The sequence below is a fragment of the Oncorhynchus tshawytscha genome, linkage group LG11 (assembly GCF_018296145.1).
Source record: "Oncorhynchus tshawytscha isolate Ot180627B linkage group LG11, Otsh_v2.0, whole genome shotgun sequence".
Lineage (NCBI taxonomy): Eukaryota > Metazoa > Chordata > Actinopteri > Salmoniformes > Salmonidae > Oncorhynchus > Oncorhynchus tshawytscha.
The window spans coordinates 31,991,432-32,012,044 of record NC_056439.1 but is presented as its reverse complement, the minus strand read 5'-3'; the positions used below and the strand labels follow the sequence as shown (position 1 = coordinate 32,012,044).

Below are 20,613 nucleotides of genomic sequence, written 5' to 3'. Positions count from 1 at the left end.
TGGTGTTAGGAGGAGTCGTTGGTGTTAGAGGGAGTCGTTGGTGTTAGAGAGAGTCGTTGGTGTTAGAGGAGTCGTTGGTGTTAGAGGGAGTCGTTGGTGTTAGAGGGAGTCGTTGGTGTTAGGGAGAGTCGTTGGTGTTAGGGAGAGTATTTGGTGTTAGGGGAGTCGTTGGTGTTAGGTAGAGTCGTTGGTATTAGAGGGAGTCGTTGGTGTTAGGTCGAGTCATTGGTGTTAGGGAGAGTCGTTGGTGTTAGTGAGAGTCGTTGGTGTTAGGTAGAGTCGTTGGTGTTAGGGAGAGTCGTTGGTGTTAGGGAGAGAGTCGTTGGTGTTAGGGAGAGTTGTTGGTGTTAGGGAGAGTCGTTGGTGTTAGGGAGAGTCGTTGGTGTTAGGGAGAGTCGTTGGTGTTAGGGGAGTTGTTGGTGTTAGGGGAGTCGTTGGTGTTAGGGGAGTCGTTGGTGTTAGGGAGAGTATTTGGTGTTAGGGAGAGTCGTTGGTGTTAGAGGGAGTCGTTGGTGTTAGAGGGAGTCGTTGGTGTTAGAGGGAGTCGTTGGTGTTAGGGAGAGTCGTTGGTGTTAGGTGGAGTCGTTGGTGTTAGGGAGAGTCGTTGGTGTTAGGGAGAGTCGTTGGTGTTAGAGGGAGTCGTTGGTGTTAGAGGGAGTCATTGGTGTTAGGGAGAGTCGTTGGTGTTAGGGAGAGTCATTGGTGTTAGGGAGAGTATTTGGTGTTAGGGGGAGTCGTTGGTGTTAGGTAGAGTCGTTGGTGTTAGGGAGAATCGTTGGTGTTCGGGAGAGTCTTTGGTGTTAGGGAGAGTCGTTGGTGTTAAGGAGAGTCGTTGGTGTTATGGAGAGTCATTGGTGTTAGAGGGAGTCGGTGTTAGCAAGAGTCGTTTGTGTTAGCGAGAGTCGTTGGTGTTAGGGAGAGTCTTTGGTGTTATGGAGAGTCGTTGGTGTTAGAGGGAGTCGTTGGTGTTAGGGAGAGTCGTTGGTGTTAGGGAGAGTTGTTGGTGTTAGGGGGAGTTGTTGGTGTTACTACTACAACTATTACTACTACTACTACTACTACTACTACTACTACTACTACTACTAAAGTACAATAATAATAATAATAATAATATCCCTATCCCTCTTATCCAGGCTCAGCAAACACAGTCCTATATTTTCTGCATTACTTATTTAAGTTTGTAACATCATCAATGAATTTGATAATCTTGCCAAAGATTAAATTAAAAGGGTTTTGTACCCATAATAACAGATTTAGATGTTTAAAAAATATATATATAACGGGATTGGAGTAAACCACTAAAAAGCATGTGATTTTAATTTGTCCGACTGCTCACACAAATCCGTGGATTTCCAGAGATCTGAAAGTGATAATAGTACAGCAGGACTAGTTGGAGGTCTGATAAAGCAGAGGACCACACATTCTTTCCACATAGGCCTACTGTAACATATTGCTCATTCCTGGTTATAAGCTACAATGAATACTTTTTACTGAGCAAACCAAGGTTTGTGACTTACTTATTTGCTTGACAACAGGCTTATTCCAACTTGTGACATGTATCAAAAAATGTGATATTCATTTGAACGATCAAAATAGTTTCAGAGATTAAAGGTGCATACTAACACATATTCCATTGAGGTCCAAAAGGCAGATCAAAAAGTGAAAAATAATATTTGCTAGCTGTAGCTAATAATATCTATGTGCAAATCAATAACAAATGTTGCATTCCTCTCTGAACAGTTGCTGGGATGTAGCACTATTTCACTAAATACTACATGGTTTGTTAAGTCATTAAAAACGGATAACATTTCTTCACAGGCTATTGATGTCAGGGACCAGTAAGTTTCTTACTCTGCTTGTCTTCTGTCCCCTCACAGAAGATGAATATGGAAGTTTATCGGGCCAGTTGCCAGGGCCTTTTCAAGGTGTTGGTGGTGTTTCTCATTAGAACATGATGCAGCCTCGACCTACTTGTATGATAGGTGGGTTTGAATGGGGGCAGCGTGATCCATTACATTAGGAAGAATCATATTTTGTTGGAAAACTCAATGCCATAAGATGATTACAGGATCTCAGCATATGTTATAATAAAACCACATGTTATTATGTATATTGGTCAAGTTAATACCTAGTTAGTTAATGTCTACCTAGTTAGAACTAAACATGGAGTCCATGTAGGACCAGGGATTTAACAGCTCTTGGATTAACAGAGAATTCCATGATAGGAAACATCTATCAACCCCCCATTGACTAACAAACCATAAATAAAAAATCTCTTTAAGAGACAAATGGAAATACTTTTATGGTGGATTACATGTATCTAATGTCCTACACTCAGCGGCTTGATGGGGACTAAAGTGCTCGAAATGAGGTGGAATGCGAAATGATAATCGCCTGATCAACAAATATTCCCAGAACTGACAACCCTAATGGTCGTTGGTGTGGCCACAAGCCATTTAATAATATGATTTAACTGTAGACATCAGCTGTGTTTGGAAAGGTCATGTGAAATTCATATTATCCTCCACATATGTTCTCTAATCCTACAAATCTATAGCCAAATTTGTGAAAGATTTGAGTGAAACGTCAATTAGGCCTGTATAAAAGTGTACAGGCCTACCTAAGCATCATCCATCAATCAACTCGACAGGGAAACTAGAGAAAAATGGTGATGCAGACTATATCCAACGCATGAAGGCTTTGATCTAAACAAACATAAGAAAACAGATTCATGATTCGATGCTGGATGAGTCACCACTACACTCTCACCCAAAGCGCGTCCCAGTGAGCGAGGCACTTCTCTCTCCCACATGATCCCACTGAGACACCTCATTATGGCAATTAGACAGGTGCACGCGATGAGGCCTCTGATAATTAAGGCGACACCTTTCTAACGAACTCTCGGCAGCTCTTAATCTCCAGCAAACAAGATACCCTTGTGTGAAAGTGTACAAGGAACCAGAAATTAATTAGCTGAAACTAACAGATTACAGTTGGGAGACCCCCCTAGATGGACAGCGGTTAGTAATGAGACTAGAAGTTGGGAATGGGATGAGGTTAATGTAGAGCAGCCCCGACAGACAGCACTACAGCTCCTTTTTATTTCATTTTTTTCCCCATTAAGTGTTATACATCAATGAACTGTTTCGAGTTGTCATCCAGACAGAGTCTAAGCCTTTTTGAAGTCATGGCGCACAACTATGCACCCAACGTGCTTTGAATATCTATTATGGGAAGCGAAAGCATAACTTTTTTCACTGAAATTCTAGAACACCAATACTTATCTACTTTTCCACTCAGATCAGAGCCTTTTCACTTATTCTTGGCTTCAAGATGAAAATCTCACATTCATTGAGAGGTTATTGTTATCAATGTGGGCACATGATAAGGGAAAGGAAAGGACTTGCTGTCCTCCAAGCCCCTCTCACTGTTATTCAACTCTGTTTCTTGTTCTGTAGGCCTACTTCATAATACGTCCACAAATGCTCAGATTGCATTGAATTGTTAGGAGAAAAGGTGACTAAGCCCTTCACGGGACCACCTCATTATCTTGATCAAAGGCAGGAGAAATCTGATCCCTCATTCAAGGTTGCATTGTGTTCTCGTGGTGTAGGGGGTAAGTTACCCAAAGCACTGTTCCAAGGCCAGTTTTACTGTTTACTATGGTTGAGAGAGAATTCATGGGTTGCACCTCTGTCACTTGGTCACAATTTTTGGCGCTCTCCCCTCAATCTTAGCTAGCTGGCTAAAGTTATACTGAATCTAATGTCAATCTGGAGACATCACAATGATGACAAAATCTTGTCCTACTAATTACTCCTTCTTTGCAACCTGGACTCAGGGGTAGACATTACAGAGTAAATGTAAATTCGTAACACCAATTAGTATAATATGCTATATTTCATATGGTATGTATTAATTTGCGGATGTCCACCATCCATTTTGTATTTTGTTGCGAATTTTGTACAATATATTACAAATTTGCTAAATGTATGATATGTTACGAATGCCAATTTGTTGTGGCTAACGTTAGCTAGGTGGCTAATGTGAGCTAGTCTAGGGGATAAGGGTTAGGAGTTAGGTTAAAGGGATAGGGGATAGGGGAAGGGTTAGTTACTATGCTAAGTAGTTGCAAATTAGCTAAAAAGTAGTAAGTAGTTCCAAAGTTATTGGCTAAAATGCTAAAGTTGTCCTTGACCTTTAGGTTCTTTCAGCCTAATTTGAGTGTCCCGGATTTACATTTACTATGTTATGTCTAGTCTATGAGACCAGGCTGCCTTTTGAAATATCCTGTGTTTCCAAGCCACAGTAATGCTCTTTAGACAAAATCTTCATCATCGCCCATTGAGACTGCATTGAGTAGAATGCTCAGCTGGGCATTAGTCCTAAAACAAACGTTAAAAACATTATTGTGATGAAACGTGCAACCTATGAATAGGTCAGATTATTGAGGCTGGATATAGAACAGTGCGTTTTGGCAACCAGTGCTAAGTATAAGAGCAGAAGGTCAAAGGAGAATGGAGGAAACACAGAGAGAGACCACTTCCATCAACATTGTTCCTCACATCCCTCCCTTCAGACCCTGTCCCCACCTCCAGGACACCTTGACTAATTTCATTTTTTTATTTCACAGTGCAGGATCAGGAGAAGCTGCTCCAGCTGTCACAATACTGTCAGCTGTAACCCACGCAGGTCCAGGTCCTCCATGCTGCTCAGCTAAGGGAGAATTAGACAGAATGAGGAGAGCCCAGTCTGCGTGCCCTGCTCCACTCCGCTCTGCTCCCAATCATCTTACTGCTCTGCCCTCCTCTTACCCTCCTTGGCCCATCCAACACTACTGCTGGATTCAGACCCAATGTCCTACTGGGCCTACCCACACCACAGCAGACCATAACCAGTCACCAGCATAATGCTTGCAGAGGCTCAGCCAGGTGTAGTTATGGTAGGCTAAACCAGGCACAGATATTAATATAACTAACTGATGGAAGTCTTTTTGATAAAGGCACATAAACACATTAGTATATGCATTTTATTACACAGAAACACAATAAATATGTAATACATCAAATACAAATGTAATAAACATCCAAAAAGCTGAGTCCCATTCCACTTTACAACATTTAATAAATGATATGTGTTCCTCATCAGCTCATCAAACTCCTGCCCTATTTGGCTTTTGTTTTCTCAATTAGTTCTCCATTCCAGCCGACTATATTCCCACTGCATAAATACGCCAGTGTTTTGGCTTGGAAGTGGAGCCAACAAACACATTGACATGTCATGTATAGTATCTGTCTCATGTTCTCTGGGTCTATGAGCCAGTATGACAGGCCACTGAGCCCAGACAAGACAACAGGGCATCACTTACTGAAGGCCAAGCATTTAATATGGCTTAGGGGTACTGGTCTGATTCAAGTGAAATCTTACAAGAATAGTGAAATCTTACTTACAAGGCCTATTTGACAGTTTTCCAATGTCTTCCATCTACCTCTTCTAATCCCCCCATTCCCCTCCACCTGTTTGTCTCTGGTTTGCCTCCCTCTCTCGTGAGACCTTATGGGGTGGTAGCTGGGGCTGGGCTGGGTGAGGCGAGGGAGTCGTTGGGTATAGGGACAGATGCAGCCTCTTCCCTCCCCTCTCGCTATCTCCCCTCTCTCCCCCCTCCCCTCCCCTACCCACCTGTTTGGGCCAAAAATTAGGGCTGAGAAGCCGCACATGTGCCATACCAGCGGCTTGGCCACCAGTTATTATCCCACCCCAGACAAAAGGGTACTTAGGCAGGCCGGGGGCAGCCTGCCTGCCCAGGGGGAACACAATGCCATGAGGCTGGTGGGCCTGTGGCCGCAGGCTCCTGAATCACGTGCCCGCTTGTGTGTGTGAGCGTCAGGGGGCATCTGTTGTGTGTGTGTGTCACCCGAGATATTATGCCATGGATGGGGTGGGGTGGGAGGGTAGGAAGAGAGGGGGGGGCATAGGGGAAAGGGAGGGGACTGGGGGTGTTTAAAAACAATTGTATCCATTATGATTAAATGAGGTCTACAAAGAAATGTATTGTGGGCTCTAGCGTTGCCCACTCATAACAGGTCAGTCTCCACTGCTGTTGACATACACACGGCTGTCCATTATTGCTGTTTAATAGTGCAGTTATAGGGTATTGGGTTTTATTGTTGTATTTTCAATACTGATTGCTATCTATTATACTATAGAGTAGTAGGCAACTTTTGTAATCCCTTTACTGATACAGTGTCAGTATGAGGTGCCATACATGCTGAAACATAACCAATGAATGAAGTTCAATAAATATGGTAGGCATTCTATACATTTGGGAACCCTCCCACAGTCCTCCAGCACCCCCTAGTTGAAACAGTTTTCAGTCCAATCCCCTCCTTCTGTAGCCTGGGGTATTCAGCCCCTGATTCAAGACCTGTCTGAACTGGGCCTCTATAGCCTGCTGATGGCTGATCCCCCAGAGGTTTTTACCAAAGCATGGAGTCTCTGTGTATGTCACGAGGTGAAAAAGTGAGAGGTTCTTAGGATCTAGGTTGAGCAGGCGGCGTGAAGTAGGCTAGAGACAGACAACAGTGGACCAGTTTTAAAAATGTATTTTTAAGGCATGGCTTTCTCCATTAAACATTTCAAATGTTAACCATCAATTCATTGAGTTATCCATACTTTGCCTCCACTTATCAGTTACTCCATTTCCATTATTTTACTTTAAAAAGCCTGCTAATTGAAATCACAAATACAAAACCAACATGAAATAAAAAGGGGCACAGGAAGTGCAGCAAGCCCAGCAGGCAGGTGCCGTTTTCTCCATTATAAACTTTCAACACGAAATCCATTTGCTCTCACCAAGCATAGCTGCACAATGGGTCCACCATGCCAGACATCATGACTTTCTGTGGGTGGTCACCTAAAACACAAAAACAGGGGGGTTTAAATTCAGGTAGGGACATTCAATTAACCAATGAGATTACTTCCTGTAATAACAAGGTAATTAGTCACACCTGTACTTCAACCATGGGCTGCTGCTTCTGGGCAGTAGGGATAATGCCTTATTCACTCATAGGAAAAGATTGTTGTTTCACAGATGAATAAAACAGATGAATTGAAGTGCTTGTGTTGGTCTTTGATTTATTAACTCCTTGGTGAGTGGAGCGAACAATCTGCGACAGGTTATTGGGGTAGTTTCAGAAGCATCTAGGAGTCACTGAGGTCAAGTCCCTCTTGGTTGTGATGATGAAGATCCTAACCTCCAGGTCAACTGAAAAATTAAACAAAGTGTTAAACAACTCCGATACGGAGTCCCTGGAACATGCCAATTATCAACAAGATCTTTGTACGTTGGGTAAGTAGAAGCAGTTAGTGTAGCTGTCACCTTAGTATCAATTGTGGCGACACCTTCCGTTGTGTAGGCATAGAAACCTAAACGTCCTTTGTCTGTCACGAATGTTGAATAAAATCTATATTTGAACTTACTCTGCCAATTGTCTGCGGGGCTGGTCCTTTAGTCGGTCGAAATTTGAGTCAAAATATCCACAGGAAAGTATTATTAGACAGACTTCAAAACGTGGGTCTCTGTGTGGCAGTCAAGATGAGTTTGTTGCAGACCTAAGGCACGTGATGCATGCATACTAACCGTCTTGCAGGTGTCGTTTACAATGGTTTTGCTCATGTACCAGGTGATAGAAATATCAACGGCAGTACCGGTGCACGAACAAGTCGGGGTAAATAATACTTTCCTGTGGTCTCATATTTCCACCCACTGAAGGTGCCAACCGCACCGTCAGACCTTACAGTAAATTCACATTTTATTCACCGCTCTGGCTTTGTAAGTAAACTAGGTTTTCTTGCAGTGCTTTGTTTCAGACTGTAAACCAAGAATTGGTATCACAGTCTGATTTAACTGTCACCTTAACGTGAGTGTTTCTAATTTCAATTGCACTTTATATTTCCATTCTATTTGCTATAATATAATCCAAAGTATCCAGCCCGGGTTTTTTTTGTTGTTGGTATATTTGTGGATTATGTGTGGTTGTGATCCCTCGTATTCTGAGTTATGTTGACTTGTTGGTAATAATTCTATTGATGACGTGTATGTGCCCAGTCTACATCCTCTCAGAGGGGGAGCATGCATGTAGCTCATGTTATTGTCTATTGTGGCCGACCGACGACAGCCTGCCCTCTCTGACACAGTAACGCATGGCTTGTGCCGTACTGACCTACAACTACCCCTCTTGTTTGTCAGCAGTTGTTTGGCCTACTTTCATAAACAACAACACACCCATTTGTTTAGTTCTTAGTTTCCATTAAAAAGGATGAAACGAAGCGGCAAGTGGAGGGGCAGCTGAACGTTGGGGGAGAGGGAGGAGGAGTGTTGGATTTTAACAACCAGAACAATAGCGACAACAATGGCGACACCTAAAAGATCTGACGAACAGTACCCACATGAATCGAGCAACAACAAAATGCAACTCTGATTAACGCTGCCTTAGTCAATTTGAATAGGCAGTGAATACTGAACAAAAGATAACAGCACAATGAAATAAAACGAACAAGCCCTCAACAAGCTTCAGCATTGGTCCAGTATTTTCTTTGGAAGGAGCAGTTTTCATTAGAAACGTAAATGATAATACATGCTACTAATCTGGATGGAAGAAGACCACAATAACAAAAAGAAAAAACAATGTCAAATAAATACATATTTTAATGCAATAGTTGTTCTTCATGACCTTATGGACCCCAACAGAAGTGTTTGCCACAGGTGACAGCAGGTCCTCAAATTGAATCAGCTGTTGAGTTTGGGGCCCCCCTCCTCCTCCTCCTCCCTGGACAGTAAGGATGCTACAGTTTACTAATGAGTGTAGGCCATAGCTTTAAGAGTCCTTAATTAGCGGCACACTGACACAGCGCAGGCCCAGCGGGGGATGGGGGGCACACTGGGGAGAAGGGAGCAGGAGGAGAAGAAGCGCTGGGGGGGGTTAGGAGGCAGACAGAGTAAACAAGAAGCATACTGTTGCACCTCCCTTCCCTCATTTATACCTGGCCATCATCAAATCTATCTAGTGCATCCCCGAAACACAACCAAATAGGAGTCCATAAATTCATTCACTTTATGTCTGTCAAATGTTTTTTAAATGAACTCGTTCAAACTGAGTTGATTGTCCTATAAACACAGTGTGCCATTGATATCTTGCAAGGTTAGGACATTGACCCTGCCCACCCTGACCGAATGAAACACTAAGTGTGACAAACAAGCGAGACATCATGTTTGACTTGAATTATCAGCAGCCCCATAGGGGGGCAGAGGGACCAGTCCCCAGAGACAGATGTGTGTGTGTGGAATATTAACAGGGGATCACCAGTGACCAGTAGGTCAGGGGAATGGCAGGGCAGTGCTGGGGAGTTGGGGACATTCCTTTAGCAGGTCTTTAATGTGATCTGGCTGGACATGCTCCCCAGCAGGTGATCTGGGGACAGCCAGGCACACTTCTAGCACACAACCACCACAACCCTGGCGAGTGTGTGTTTGTCTTGCAGGGGGTGTGGGGTTGGGGGTCCCAGATGGGTTAATGGGAAGTTTAGCATCAGGATTACAATGCAACAGTGCAGGCTTCAGATTGAGTAACGATTACCCCAAGCGCACACTGTCTAAACCCCCCTCCTCCTCCTCTACTGCCCACTTTCAACAACTGGGGATGGTTGTGGCCAGGCTACCGGTCACTGAGAGTCCAGGCACACGGCCAGTCAACCGCTCATCCTCTACAACAGGAAAAACACCACCTGGATCTCCCCACCCCATCCCTCCATCAGGGCCACTCAGGGCTGGTGGACTGATCTGTTTGTGAAATGTGTGTCCTGCCTCTGCCTGCCTGCCCTCCCCATGGCGCCAGGCCCCAGCTAGCCTGCCAGGCAGGCAGGGAGAGAGAGGGGAATTGAACTGTTAAGGGCAGGGACGACAGCTCCACTAATTAAATTCCCCAGGTTAATCCCTGCCGATCAACTCATCACACTCTCCAGCCAGTCCCTGCAAGGAGAGAGAGGGGGGGAGGGAGAAAGAGAGAGAGGAGGGGGTGAGGGAGAACAAACAATAAACGTGATCATTGAAACAGCTACAATGGTCGCAAGCAAGAGAAAACAAAAGGACGGTAAAAAGCAAAGTGAAATAATGAAACAATAGATGGCAGGATGGGTGGGCTTGGAACGGTGTAGCCCTACTGTATTGTGCGCATGTTTCATGAAATGCATCTTTACAAACAAGCACTTAAATGAAACACGTCAAACAGAACACAGAGACAAACACCTGCCGCTATTGACATATGTTAATATGACCAAGCTGTTGACATGCTAAAACATCCTGAACAATATCCGTTAGCCCTCATGGCCTCTTCTGTACTGAGATGTAGAGCAACTGTGTACACGCAATACAGACAGAATTCAAAGGATGTCCTGTATATGTCCAAACAAAGATACTCTCTCAGCTCAGTTAATAATTCATTTTACCAACAACTGCCTTCTGTCCAACTCATTTTATTATATATTATAGCTACAGTTGAAGTTGGAAGTTTAAATACTTCGGTTGGAGTCATTAAAACACGTTTTCAACCACTCCACAATTTTTTTGTTAACAAACTATAGTTTCGGAAAGTCGGCTAGGACATCCGCATGCATGACACAAGTCATTTTCCCAACAATTGTTTACAGACAGATTATTTCACTTATAATTCAATGTATCACAATTCCAGTGGGTCAGAAGTTTACATGCACTAAGTTGACTGTGCCTTTAAACAGCTTGGAAAATTCCAGAAAACTATGTCATGGCTTTAGAAGCTTCTGATATGCTAATTGACATCATTTGAGTCAATTGGAGGTGTACCTGTGGATGTATTTCAAGGTCTACCTTCAAACTCAGTGCCTCTTTGCTTGACATGGGAAAAATCAAAAGAAATCAGCCAAGACCTCAGAAAAATGTTTGTAGACCTCCACAAGTCTGGTTCATCATTGGGAGCAATTTTCAAACGATTGAAGGTACCACGTTCATCTGTACAAACAATTGTATGCAAGTATAAACACCATGGGACCACGCAGCCGTCATACCGATCATGAAGGAGACGTGTTCTGTCTCCTAGAGATGAACATACTTTGGTGCGAAAAGTGCAAATCAATCCCAGAACAACAACAAAGGACCTTGTGAAGATGCTGGAGGAAACAGGTACAAAAGTATCTATATCCACAGTAAAACAAGTCATATATCAACATAACCTGAAAGGCCGCTCAGCAAGGAAGAAGCCACTGCTCCAAAACCACCATAAAAAAGCCAGACTACGGTTTCAAACTGCACATGGGGACAAAGATCGTACTTTTTGGAGAAATGTCCTCTGGTCTGATGAAACAAAAATAGAACTGTTTGGCCAAAATGACCATCATTATGTTTGGAGGAAAAATGGGGATGCTTGCAAGCCGAAGAACACCATCACAATCTTGAAGCACGGGGGTGGCAGCATCATGTTGTGGGGGTGCTTTGCGGCAGGAGGGACTGGTGCACTTCACAAAATAGATAGCATCAAATTATGTGGGTATATTGAAGCAACATCTCAAGACATCAGTTAAAGCTTGGTCACAAATGGGTCTTCCAAATGGACAATGACCCCAAGCATACTTCCAAAGTTGTGGCAAAATGGCTTAAGGACAACAAGGTCAAGGTATTGGAGTGACCATCACAAAGCCCTGACCTCAATCCTATATCAAATTTGTGGGCAGAATTGAAGAAGTGTGTGCAAGCAAGGAGACCTACAAACCTGACTCAGTTACACCAGCTCTATTAGGAGGAATTGGCCAAAATTCACCCAAATTATTGTGGGAAGCTTGTGGAAGGCTACCCTAAATGTTTGACCCAAGTTAAACAATTTAAAGGCAATGCTACCAAATACTAATTGAGTATATGTAAACTTCTGACCCATTGGGAATGTGATGAAAGAAATAAAAGCTGAAATAAATAATTCTCTCTACTATTATTCTGACATTTACATTCTTAAAATAAAGTGGTGATCCTAACTGACCTAAGACAGTGAATTTTTACTCTGATTAAATGTCAGGAATTGTGAAAAACTGAGTTTAAATGTATTTGGCTAAGGTGTATGTTAACTTCCGACTTCAACTGTATGTGGAATAACTTTCCTATTAATCAGTGCATTGCTACTCTTAACCTGCCATGTGTATCTGCCCTCTGGCCTGGTCCCGGCCAGGGGTGTGAAGTCCTGCACCTCGCCCACTGAGATGGGCCTTGGCCCTGTTATTCTCCCAGCATTCATTGCTCATAAGTTGCCCTATGTCTGACCCTGTGGCTCCCAACACAGAGGGAAATAGGCATTCTGAGGGTATTTTTGGTGACCTCCTCAACTCCAGTAAGAGGCGTAACATTAGCCTCTGTCTATAATATGATGCCAACCAATATGTTGGAGGCTCACACAAATCTTGTGTTTTTTTAGCATTATGGCTGGTAGGTGACATCTCTCTACCCCCTGCACTGAATGTTAAGGCTGTCATTTAAAAATCACACCACAATCAACAACAGCAACCATAGTGTTTATTAACCAAAGTCTGAGGGCACATTAGGGCCAGACTATCAAGTGTCTATCAAGTCAAACAAAGCAATAACCTCCAGTCCCAGAGCAGTCTGGTGTACACGGCAGAGGGCCTGACCTCTGAGGACCAGGAACTGGGCTGTCAGAACAGCCAGTCTACAGTCAGACCACCCCGCTCTGGCCTCTTCATGTTAGCATGTCTATGGGACGTCCTGTACTGTGGGGCAATAACGCTTGTCTAAAACTCATGTCTGACCCCTGCGACCAATAGTGTGGCAGCAGGGCGATGGAATGAGTACTCAGTAAGTCTAATCACGTTTACACCATTCATCAAGATGCATAAATCCTATTCTCAGTATATTGCAAATAATATGAAATTCACATGTTGTACTGTTTAAGACATGATGCAAGAAGTGTGGTGGTGGGTGTCTAAAGTGGACGTGATAAGTTAGGGAAAATGTGTGTGTTTTATACAGTGTGGGTGTGGTGTGTTTTGAAAAGTGGGTGTATTACTGTATACTGTGGGTGTGCTGCGTCACAGCCAGCATGCGCCTGCGTTGTGGCTCTGCTCAGAGGTGTAATGCCTGATTAGGGGATTACAGGAAAGTACTTCTTTGCAGTTCTGTGAGAAACAATTATTAACATGTTGGTGTCTCTAATCCTGGATAAACACAGCTTTTCAAGAACAACAGCCAGATTCTCTTTCTTCCCTTTAAAAAAAAATATCAGTGTCTAAACCCTGTAGTCACTTGAACTCCAAAGCCTAGCTAGTACCAGTTGAGGAGACAGGCCAGTGGCATGGAACAGTGTTATTACAGAGGTGCTGCTGAGTCACTGCTCATCGTTCCTGGAGGAAGACATGGCTGGTCAGCAGGGGTGAATATTTAGGGAGAAATCCACATTTAGTTTGGGGAGAGAAAGGCATTGTGTGGAGCACAGCTTGTTGAAAGGGCATTAGACTGAACATGTTCACAGCCTGTAATCTTTTATTTGTTTGTACACTTCTCTCATGTAATCTGCTTACTAGTAATTCAGAGAAGATTTCCTAAGTAACATTGCCGGAGAGGCTGTGGATAACTGATCCAGGTGGGGAAATACTACCATTGTTGTGGATATTTTAGCATTGTCTGCTTGCCAGGGATGACTCTTCAAATGTATACAAATTAACCACTCATCATTTTGAAGTCTTAATATTTCATATTTTCCCTTAATAATACATCCAGTGCAATTAGTCTGATTTAACACCAGTTGAATAATTTATTATTGAACTCTTTGGTTAAAGTAAAAATGAGAAACCCAGACTAACACATAGAAAAGGGGTGCATTATTTTCTTGAGTTACTTCCAAGCAGGTAGGTGCATAGGGCATGCAATATACACACCTGAGCCAGCATGTTCAAACACACACAAACTTACAACAAACTCCACCCCCGAAGTGTTGCCTCCAGACATATTACCCAGACAGGTAGATCAAAACAACTCACCATGAGCCCTATTTCCACATCATATTACTACACCACTCTCTAGTCCTGCTGACTGGCCACTATACTGGCCAGCCACTATCAGAATCTTTAAAGAGTCCACCTCAGGCTTCTCCTGCTGTCACAGATGTCCCTCATTTTGTTTACAAGTACAGTAGGAGTGTTGTAAGCTAGCAGTGTAGGACAGTTCCAGGGCCAGGGCTAAAGGCCACAGCTATTGGGGGGAAAATGTATATTCCAAATTCAATATCATCACAATCAACATTATTTATGCATTACCTCCCTGTGGTGAAGAGAACCATACTCTGAGCTCCCCCAGGGGTCCCATTTCCCTAGTGTCTGGTCCTCAGGAACCAGTGCAGGCCAGGGGGTGCAGGGCTCCGCCTGGCCCTGACGTCTAAGGTGGGTGGTGGTGGGGCTGATGTGGTGCTGGTGACATCTGGCAGGGCAGGGTTTAGGTCTAATTCCAGAGGCCCTCAGCAGGGGAGCCCCAGACTGCTGATCAGAACCCCCCACTGGTTCCTCTCCACTCATCTCCTACTCCTCAGCACACACATAGCCTGCTGTAGAAGCCTGCTGCCGGAGCTGTGTCACACTTTATCCCCATCCCTAGCAAACACAACTGATTTAAAGTAATTGCATTCTAAATGAAAGATCATGATTAGTTGATTATTGGAGTCAGGTCTGTTAACTGTGGCAAAAGTGTGACACCAATCAGGCCCCCGAGGACTGGAGTTTCCCGTCCCTGGTTTATATGGCCAGTACACATAAATACCATTATACAAACTGTAGATGTGTGTACGGTGAGGGAAAAAAGTATTTGAACCCCTGCTGATTTTGTACGTTTGCCCACTGATAAAGAAATTATCAGTCTATAATTTTAATAGGTTTATTTGAACAGTGAGAGACAGAATAACAACAACAAAAATCCAGAAAAAACGCATGTCAAAAATGTTATAAATTGATTTGCATTTTAATGAGGGAAATAAGTATTTGACCCCTCTGCAAAACATGACTTTGTACTTGGTGGCAAAACCCTTGTTGGCAATCACAGAGGTCAGACGTTTCTTGTAGTTGGCTACCAGGTTTGCACACATCTCAGGAGGGATTTCGTCCCACTCCTCTTTGCAGATCTTCTTCAAGTCATTAAGGTTTCGAGGCTGACGTTTGGCAACTCGAACCTTCAACTCCCTCCACAGATACTCTATGCGATTAAGGTCTGGAAACTGGCTAGGCCACTCCAGGACCTTAATGTGCTTCTTCTTGAGCCACTCCTTTGTTGCCTTGGCCGTGTGTTTTGGGTCATTATCATGCTGGAATACCCATCCACGACCCATTTTCAATGCCCTGGCTGAGGGAAGGAGGTTTTCACCCAAGATTTGACGGTACACAGCCCCGTCCATCGTCCCTTTGATGCGGTGAAGTTGTCCTGTCCCCTTAGCAGAAAAACACACCGAAAGCATAATGTTTCCACCTCCATGTTTGATGGTGGGGATGATGTTCTTGGGGTCATAGGCAGCATTCCTCCTCCTCCAAACACGGCGAGTTGAGTTGATGCCAAAGAGCTCCATTTTGGTCTCATCTGACCACAACACTTTCACCCAGTTGTCCTCTGACTGGCATGTAAATGTGCTTTCTTGAGCAGGGGGACCAAGCGGGAGCTCCAGGATTTCAGTCATTCACGGCGTAGTGTGTTACCAATTGTTTTCTTGGTGACTATGGTCCCAGCTGCCTTGAGATCATTGACAAGATCCTCCCGAGTAGTTCTGTGCTGATTCCTCACTGTTCTCATGATCATTGCAACTCCACGAGGTGAGATATTGCATGGAGCCCCAGGCCGAGGGAGATTGACAGTTCTTTTGTGTTTCTTCCATTTGTGAATAATCGCACCAACTGTTGTCACCTTCTCACCAAGCTGCTTGGCGATGGTCTCGTAGCCCATTCCAGCCTTGTGTAGGTCTACAATCTTGTCCCTGACATCTTTGGAAAGCTCTTCGGTCTTGGCCATGGTGGAGAGTTTGGAATCTGATTGATTGATTTCTTCTGTGGACAGGTGTCTTTTATACAGGTAACAAACTGAGATTAGGAGCACTCCCTTTAAGAGTGTGCTCCTAATCTCAGCTCGTTACCTGTATAAAAGACACCTGGGAGCCAGAAATCTTTCTGATTGAGTGGGGGTCAAATACTTATTTCCCTCATTAAAATGCAAATCAATTTATAACATTTTTGACATGCGTTTTTCTGGATTTTTGTTGTTGTTATTCTGTCTCTCACTGTTCAAATAAACCTACTATTAAAATTATAGACTGATAATTTCTTTATCAGTGGGCAAACGTACAAAATCAGCAGGGGATCAAATACTTTTTTCCCTCACTGTACATGTGTAGCCTATCATATATCCAGTAGACAAAAACAGTTCTGTCTGTCTGGAATTAACAGCTGCACACAGACCTACACTGTGATAAACAAAAAGGAAAACATGATCCAAACAAACACCGACAGGCAGAGGAGAGACATACACATAGTCACAAGCAGAGGGCACGGACTAGGGTTTGTGAGGCAAGTTGCAGTAACACATTTGTCACATACACAAGTAAAAAAACGAGTAAATATACACACACATAATTACAAAAACATAGACGGAGAGGCAAACACACAAAGACACCCAGAAGCGGTCACCCAGCCATACACACCTAACCACATATAATCCCCTAGACACTGGCACACACACACACACAACATCATTATGTTTATCACTCTGAACCAGCCCACCGACACCCATCACTCTAATTCCGTTTGTCTGTTTAGATTCGTTTTGCTTTAATCCTCCCTTGTTTGTGCACATCTGCGAGCACTGCAGCATCAGCATCAGCAGAGAGAGAGAGAGAGAGAGAGAGAGAGAGAGAGACACACACAGACAGACAGACAGCGATAAAGCAAGCGAAGCAGTTATAGAGAGAAACCGAGAGAAATCAGAGCACAGGGTAACTCTCAATCCTGCACCTCTGGTCCGGTACCGAAGGCTCCACCACCAGGGGTAGACAGGCATGTCTTCCAGCCCAGAGAGGAGCACCCTGTCCCAGCCATGGAGCTGCCGCCATGCCCGCAGGCCCCGGTAATCACTGCACAGTCAAACACGCAGTCACAAAGGCTCATACACCAACACAACATTACAGGCTTTTTACACAGTATTACACCACATCTTATTATCCCATTCAAGTCCCTCTATTAGCTCAATTGGATGGTGGGATTTCCATTTGTAAATTGAGGGATTTTAGATTAGCTTGCCTGTCTGTCAGCGGTGAAATGCCCCCCTGAGATAGTGAATTATGTGACCAATCACATGTGAATCATTGCTTACGCATGCTGGTGCTGAGCATGAACCAGTGGTGTCAAGCACAAGAAAAACCATCCACTTTAACCTGTCAAAACACGTGTGTCTAGAAACAATGTGAGACGATTTCTAATAGGGTCATGTTGTTTTACTTATTATTGTGAGTTGATGATACACATCATTTATATTGATGTACACTTGACATTAAACACAATGTTTTAACTTGAAATATAGTCCTAAACAGATCTTGTTTATAGTGATTACTATTACTGTATCCTCACCTACTACCAGCTGCTTTCTGCAGAAACACAGTCAGCTGACAGAAACCAAGGGCATGAATCACTCTTCTTCCCCAGGCCTCTCATTCAGACACGGAGTGAGAGAAGGAATGGCACCTCAAGTGAGCCGAGAGACGCGGCAAATTATGAAAATACCTATGTGTCCTAAACGGAGGCCGAGCTCTCTAATATGGCACAAAATTAGAACCTGGGGGAGAAAGTGTTGCCTGCTTGATTGGCAAAACCGCTTCTGGCCCGCTCCCCGCCAATCCCCCTCCTTCAGCTCCTCTCGAAGCAAACAAAGATATTATCCCATGCCCAGTGGCACCATCTTGTACGGGGCAAACGGAGAGACCCCTGAAAGGCCAGGGGCGTCCATAAAGGGGCCTAAATTGTCAGTTTACTCCTCAATTATTTAAATAGATCTAAGAAGAGAGCGGAGAAAGGGTCTTTTTCTGACTCTCTGTAGTCAATGCGGAGAGAGTCCTTTCTCCACGGTAGCCATTTTCAATTACGCTCTGCACTGTTTTGTCTTTGATATAAGAAACTGCAGTGGTGGAGAGGGGCTGTATCAAATAAACAAATGTGTGTATGCAAGATAACAACGGGAACTTAGGATACAATTCAGTTAGCAGAGTATAACTCCAAGAGGTTATTTCACATTTGCAATACCGGAATACTAAAATACACATTTAAAGTACATACACAAATAGACTCAAAACACCCACACACCTGTCAGTGGAGCTTTAGGGGCGGAGGTGTACTATAGAGACAGAGTGTAAGAACCCTTTGTCCACAAATCCCCTGTGGTCCTCCATGCCCCTGGCTGCCTGGGTAAAGCCTTTATCCCTCCCCACCTCCCCAGCCTGGACAGAGAAGCCATGGATCCTCTCCTATCAGCCAGGCACCACCAGCCCCCCATGCCCTGCTATAGAGGAGCAGCCAGGAGGGCCAGGCCTCACCCAGGCTAGGGCCAGGCAGCCCACCAGAGGTATATGGGGGCTGGGGCCAGAGATAAGCAAGGGTTCGAGATTGATCCTGGAAATGTAGATGGCCAAATCCCCCAACCCCCTGACCCCTAATCCCTCCCATATCTGTTCCTATTGTTGAGGTCTTTATGAAAGAGACGATGAGGAGGTGGACGAGGAGGTGGAGAAGGAGGTGGAAAATGCTGTGGAGGTGTAGTAATGGGGGTCCTGAGGTGACTTTATCTTCCCCAGGCTTCTGGTGGAAGCAGGTAACAGGGCATCCCTCCCTGTGTCTACATGCTTTGCAGCAGGCCACTGTTGTGAAGGATTCTCATCTGTTCAACAACAAGCCCTTTCAATAAGCTCTATATCAGCAGCAGCAACAACACAAGGGCCTGTGACAACACAATAGACCTAATATTCTTACAAAAATACATGGACAAAGTACTCATCAACACAATGACTTAATCCATTTAAAAACAGGCAGGGACACTTAAAGGCGGAGAATACAAATTTGAGACTTTCCGTAAACAGGAGATAAACAAACCAACACAAACACATAAAGACAATAGAGAGAGCTGCTCGCACCTGTACAAACAGACACTCTGTAAACCCACAAACACACGGTGCCTGCAGGGTTTCAAACAACACCTGTCACACACTGAGACACACGCTCATGAAGGCAATGGCAAACTTAATCTGTAAGACAATTCACACATAACAACAGTCATTCCCACAGAGGAAAAGAACCTAGAGCATAACACAAAGGAACAGGCTTGACCCATACTCTTGGCTTGTTGTGTTGTGCTTACAGTATAAAAACAGCTAACGACAAAAGGTGGAAACAACTTGAATATCCCAGCTAGTCTGTATGATGCTAAGGCACCTTGGAGTCTTAGTCATGACTATGGGGACACTCCACTCCATACTGTCGTCTATAAGACCTACTGTGCAAAACCAACCGACAAGAGCCACTGCATTAGATAAACCTGCAAGTATGGATGAATAACAAGAACAATCCTGTGCTAAAAATATGTTTTAGCACAGTAAGTTCAGTCACGGCCATTGGCCAGGAACACAGAAATGGGTCTCACAGAGTAAACACCCATGAAACAGGTTTCCCTGTTTAGAAAACTGATCTGCAGGGAAGTTTTTCAGTGTAATATGCGGCAAAATCTGTGGCCAGCTCAGTACATTATGTCTCTCCAACCCCCCATTCTGTTACCAAACACCAGTCCCCCTACCCCCCTCCAACCTTCTCCATCCAGCCAGAGAGCAGAGGAGATAGACCCAGCCACTAAAGCTGGTTTTTCAGCCCCTGCTCCCGTTCGGTCTATCTGAGATACACAGAAAGCGGAGGTGTCGCTTTTCCGCTGGCATTTCGGACAGTATCTACTTATAGACAGAGAAAAAGAGAAAAGAAAAACAGAAGGGGTATTATCAGGGAGGGATGAGAGCAGCAAAGGCATTTTGTCTTTTTATTCCCCTCCTAAGCCCTGGGCTTTGCTCCCAATCCGATTGGTCGATACGGCCAGGGATGTAAATGAAATGCAAAGAGGAATAAGGCTGGCTTCCCTTCTCCAATGTGCCCCATGTCCCCCCTCTCTCTCTCTCTCTCTCGTTCTCCCCCTCCCCTATTTCTCTGTCGTCTCGGTCTCCCATTCACAGGATTGCTTCTCTCTTTCACCCTCCCTGTCTCTTTCCCCCCTCTCCCTCCATCCCTCCCCACTCCCTCTCCCTGGCTGGGCTCACAGCTCTTATCTCCTCAGACGCCCCACATTCCAGCATTGCCGTGGCTCCCTGCCTGCATCCGTGGTCATGGCGATTCCATGGGTTCCTACAATCCTTCGGCAGCTTGCTGATTTGGGGTGGGCAACTGAATCTCAGAGACAGGGGGACAGAGGGGTGTTAGAGAGGGAGTGAGACAGAAACGAGGAGAGAGGGGTGTTAGAGAGGGAGGGAGACAGAA

At 44.4% G+C, this 20,613-nt stretch overlaps 1 protein-coding gene across 3 annotated transcripts in view; it reads right to left on the bottom strand.

Annotated features, from left to right (window-relative positions):
• Positions 1–6,587: 6,587 nt before the first annotated feature.
• The window catches only part of LOC112261753 (transmembrane protein 260), a 51,204-nt gene continuing 37,178 nt past the window's right edge, over positions 6,588–20,613 (bottom strand). Inside the window, exons 20-24 of one of the 3 annotated variants that reach the window (XR_006084560.1) lie at positions 20,397–20,520; positions 17,068–17,186; positions 14,344–14,673; positions 7,008–10,027; positions 6,588–6,913 (exon numbers count right to left, since the gene is read on the bottom strand). The gene's annotated coding sequence lies outside the window, so the exon portion shown is untranslated. Of the gene's footprint in view, positions 6,914–7,007; positions 10,028–14,343; positions 14,674–17,067; positions 20,521–20,613 lie in introns of all 3 variants that reach the window. The other 2 variants (XR_006084559.1, XR_002955200.2) reach the window with 2 other exon arrangements.